Source organism: Pteropus vampyrus, unplaced genomic scaffold (genome assembly GCF_000151845.1).
Source record: "Pteropus vampyrus isolate Shadow unplaced genomic scaffold, Pvam_2.0 Scaffold368, whole genome shotgun sequence".
NCBI lineage: Eukaryota > Metazoa > Chordata > Mammalia > Chiroptera > Pteropodidae > Pteropus > Pteropus vampyrus.
Window position 1 is genome coordinate 1022048 of NW_011889149.1, and position 4876 is coordinate 1026923.

The 4876-nt window shown below is 47.4% G+C and overlaps 1 protein-coding gene across 5 annotated transcripts in view; it reads left to right on the top strand.

Annotated features, from left to right (window-relative positions):
• Nucleotides 1-4876, top strand: part of DET1 (DET1, COP1 ubiquitin ligase partner) — a 52216-nt gene that overhangs the window by 32560 nt on the left and 14780 nt on the right. The window contains exon 1 of one of the 5 annotated variants that reach the window (XM_011379677.2): nt 2292-2433. The exons of 1 other annotated variant lie outside the window; for it this stretch is intronic. The gene's annotated coding sequence lies outside the window, so the exon portion shown is untranslated. 3 more of the 5 variants (XM_023522967.1, XM_023522966.1, XM_011379678.2) reach the window with 3 other exon arrangements.

Genomic DNA, 4876 nt, shown 5'->3' on the forward strand with positions numbered 1-4876 from the left:
CGGGACCGGGAAGGACTGTATGTTCAGCCATCATGACAGAGGGGGCGATTACTGGCACTGGAGGTGAGGACCAGCTGTTCCATCTCCCCAGCCAGTCCTGGCCCCCCTTACCTGAGAGCCTCCCTAGGTTTTATTGAATCTTTGTGTCTCACAAATGCCTCTAATTTCATTGCCTTCCTGGGAAGAAGAGTGCTTTTCTCTGCAGCTAAGATTTTTTTTTTTATGTTCCTTGGGCTTTGCCTTCTTGGCCTCCAGCCTCTTCCCTCCATTTCCAGCCATTCTCCCTTGTCCTGCAGGGCCACAGAAGAGAAAGCAAAACTACTCCTGGGGCAGGAAGCATTTAGCCGAGAGCATGGAGGGAAGGCATGTCTTCAGATAATCGATGAGAATTTGAGTTTGAAATCTCAAGGCTGAAGCGCTATAAGCAGAACCCGAGCATTTCCTGCAAAGAGCAATAAAGGGCTTATTATGAAGAGGTGAGCCTTGTGAAGCAACTATAGGGTGAGGGTCAAGTGAGGCTCAGTTTCTGCATCTGCGAAGTAGGGGTAATAATACCTAATTCGCATGGTTATCCAAGGGACGAAATGGGATAGTGTGGGTGAAATGATTGGCGTAGGGTATGGCATACAGTAAATAGGTCCTAAATGGCAATCGCAATTATTTTGATTAAAGGATTGGTGATGATGATAATGATGATGACATTGATGATGATGATGATGATGGGCGGTCGTGGTATGATACTTAGGACAAGAAATGTCTGCCACAGTATGGAGGTGAAAAGAGCTCTGTCAGCCTCTTCTAGAAAGGGAGAAAGAACAAGGGCCTCTCGTGATGCTTTTTCCCCATCTCCATCTCTTGAGGCTAATGCAGCTAACGAGCAGAGTTGCTAATAGCTTTGGCAGAAGAGTCACAGGAGGACTGAAGTGAGTGGAGAGAAAGCTCTCAAGTCCTTCAGGTGCCTCCCTATCACTCCGTCACCCCACTAACTTGGGGACCCTGTGTACATGGAGACTCTTGAGAGGGATGAAGGAGGCAGAAGGGGCACGGGGGTGCAACGGGGCTACAACTCAGGACTCAGTGTTCTTCCTGGGGTGAGAGGAAAATGGGAGGAATGGAAGGGAATTAGAAATGAGAAGATCTGAGAAAGTGGGCTGAGGAGCCGTGGAAATAAAATGTGACATCTGCCGTGCTTGAAGATGACCCCACCGAGGCACTGCCCTGCGTGTATAAAAGACTCGGCATTCAACTAATCTTTATTGAGTGCCTATGTGCCTGGCATTGTGTTAGCCCTCAGGAATCAATAGTTGCAATACAGAAATGGTTTCTGTTCTTGTGGAGCTGACTTCGAATGTAGCCCGATCTAAATGTTCTATAGCTTTTTGAGCAAAAGAATTCAGTTCCTTAGGCCAAATACTTTGGGACATCTTCGCCTCTCCCCTTTCTTTCTCTTACGTTGCTTATGCAATCCATCGGCAAGTCCTGTTGACTCCATCTTCAGTGTATTCCAAATCTGACAACTTCTCACCACGTGCACCTTCATCGCCCCAATCTAGGCTACCATCATCTCTTGCCTGGACTATTGCAGTAGGCTCCCGGTTAGTCCCTCATTAGTCCCCTTTCCCTGTGGCAGCCAGAGTGAACCTTTTGAAACATAAGTCGGCTTATGCTATCCCTCTGTTCGAAGCCTTGGCTCTTGATTCATTCTGAATTGAAGGCTCAAACCAGGTAATATCGGATAGTGATGAGTGCTTTGAAGAAATAACATCATGGCAGTGGACCAAGAGCTGTCAGGAAAGCCCTCTGAAGAGATGACATTTGCCCTGGGACCAGGAGTCTGAGGTGGGAAAATTGGGGGACAGGCTGTCCAGAAATCGGACAAAGCAGAAGCTTCGAGGGAGGAACCAGATTGTAAGAGACTGAATGAGATAATGTAAGTGAAAGTCAAGGAAAGGTTATGGGATTAATTTAGTGAAAGAAACTTTTATTGTACATCCACTGCGTGCCAGCAAATGTATTAGGCACTGAGTGTTCAGAGAAAAGCAGTCTTGTCCTTTAAGCGTTCGCGGTTTCTCGGCTGATGAAATGGCGCATCTAATCAAGAGGTGAAAAATTAATATTTTTGCCAGCGTGCCCAGCAGGCGCGGGGACAGTGCGGAGGTGCCCTGTTTAGGGCGCCAGTTAATTTTTTCCTTTGCCGCAAACTGGACCTCTGTGGCTTCGATCCCCCCTCCGGACACCAGGGTGCGCTGTAACGTCCCGCAGGGCCGGCGGGACGGCACGGCGCTCTCCCCACGTCGCTTCTCGCTGCGCCGCGCTTCCGGTGGCTAGCGGAAGCGGGGGCCGCGGCGCCGGGTCCGGAAGCATGGCGGGGGAGGCGCGCGCCGAGCCGGCCGGGGGGTCCCTCGCCCCCGCCCTTTGAGCCCGGACCGACAGGTGAGGACCTCTCCTTCCTTGGCCCATCCTCGAAGCCGTCTCCGAGGCCTCCTCAGGTTATCGCCATGGGGCTGCTTGCTCCCTCCCCGCTTGACGCCGAGGCCCCGCGGCCCCCGCCTTCCCTCCCTCAGAATTCTCTTCCCAGGGAGGCCCCGCCCCGGGCTTTTCTTTCCGGGGGCGCCCCCTTAGGGGTGGTGATGCCCGCCCCTCCGTCCCCTCTCAGTTTTGGAAGCTGTCACAAAGAATTGAAAGATTTGCGCACCCGCCCCTATGGGAAAACAGACCCAGCTAAGGGCAGAGGACTTGCTTAGTACCACGAAACGCCTTAGTGGTCCGATTCAGCCAGGCTTTCTTACGTTCCGTAAATAACGTCTCAAACGCATACTATGGGCCAGCTCCAGTGCTAGACTCTTGAGAAAACAGGTGACTTTGGTAGACATGATTATTTCACGTCTGGAGAGTACAGTTTAGGGAGGGAGTCCAACATCAAGCACGTAACCATTGCAGGTAAACGTACAAATTCAAATTGCGACAGTTACTTTGGAGAAGACAAAAAAGAAATGATGGGAGGCTAGTTTTAGATAGGGTGGTCAGAGAAGACTTCCTGAAGATGACACTTAAGCTGCAACTTGAGAAGTTATGGTAAAGGCCAGAGAAAATGCATCCTAGGCATAGGGAACAGCCCCTGTGGATACCGGTGTTGGCAAAGAATTTGGCATGAGGCAGGTCAGGTGTTGAGGAAAGCAGGCGTAAGAAGTGTCAAGTACGGCGTTGGGCATACAGAATATGTTTGTGGACTGCGCAGGAGCTCACCATCTGTTGCCACAGACATAAGTAAAATGCAGAGACAGAGTCGAAAGCTGTGGTAAGTTCTATGAAAGGAGAGGTATGGCTAGTATATTGCTATTTTATCCAGTGGGAAGGTGAAGGAAAATGCCTCTGAGAAGGGATAATTAATCCGACATAGGAATTAACTCAGCAAAGTGAGAGGAGATTGTTTAGATTGAGGTTAACAGCAAGTGCCGAGTTTCTAAGGCAGTTGATAGGACACCTGTCCGAAATAGTTAAGTGGGAAATGAGGCCGGAGAGGCAAAGCTGAGACCTGAGAGCACCAGGTTGGCATCTTAAGGATTTTGATTGTATCATTAAGAGCAATGGGAATATACTGACCTGTCTTAGTTCATAGTGGGGGGGGATATGATCACAAAAACATTTTAAAAACATCACTCTGGCTGTTGAATGGATTGAAGGTGGACAAGAGTTGATTTAGGGAGACCAGGTAGGAAACGGTTGCAGTGTTGTAGACATGAAATTATAAAAATTTTGGCTAAGGGTGCTGGCAGATCATGATAGAAAGGAGTGGAGGATTATAGGACTATCTAGGAGTTAAGATCTCCTGAGTTTGGTGACCGATCAGGTATGGGGGCTGAGGGAAAGAGGTATCAAAGAACACCCTCCAGTTTCCATTTCTAGTTAGCAGATGAGTGGCGGGACTGTTCATTGGAATAGGGAAAGTGGTAGAGGGCCAGCTTTTGGGGGAAAAAATGTTACTTTTAACTCATCGTAATTCTCAACCTCACTAGGGACCTTCATCATGTACTTTTTTTATACTGTTTGAATTTTTATGAGCATGCATTGTAATCAGAATAAGAACAAGTGGAAAAAGACTTTTAGAATTCCATCATGTCCCCCAAAACGATAACTGTGTGATACAAAATCTTATGTAGATAATGTAGAGATAGAGCATGCTGAGGGAAGTGTTAGGAAATTCAGTGAGGATTTCCTGTACAATTTGGAGCTGAAGCTAATGACAGGCTTTCCTCTCTGCCTACACCATCTCTTCACTCCCTTCACTCCCTTGCTGGTTTCTTTGTCTTAAAAAAAGATAAGTCAGAATTTTAGATGGGACAATTTAAAACGTGCATGAATTTTCTTAGAAGTAAGCATTTGCTTTGCTTAAAACGATCAATGCCCTTTTCTGTGTTGAACAACTGTTGTATACTTTATCTGACTCAAGGGGTTAGTCAGGTCGATGCTGTCTACCTAACGCCCATTCCTTCATCCATGCTGGGCCTTACCTGCCTCTCTCACCCCATTCTGGTCTCCCTTTCTGACTCCAGTCCCCATCTTTGGTTGGCAGAGGTGTCGTTCGCAGAGATCCAATGAGGCAGTTTTGTATATTACAAGATACTTTCAAATGCTAAAACCTTAATAGTGTGTGTTTTTTAGGCTGTATCAAAATAGCCACATAACAGTATTACTGTTAAAAGGAGTAGCTGTGTGAAATTCAATATTGTATTTATTTAGGTGTGGAGGACATTGCCCACTGTATCATGCTAAGGTCCTTCGAGAAAACTCATGAGAGAGATTTCTTTTAAATTCCAGAGCTGGAAAGAGCTATGCTGCTTTCGAGCAGCTATTAAGTTTTTATCTTACTGGCAGT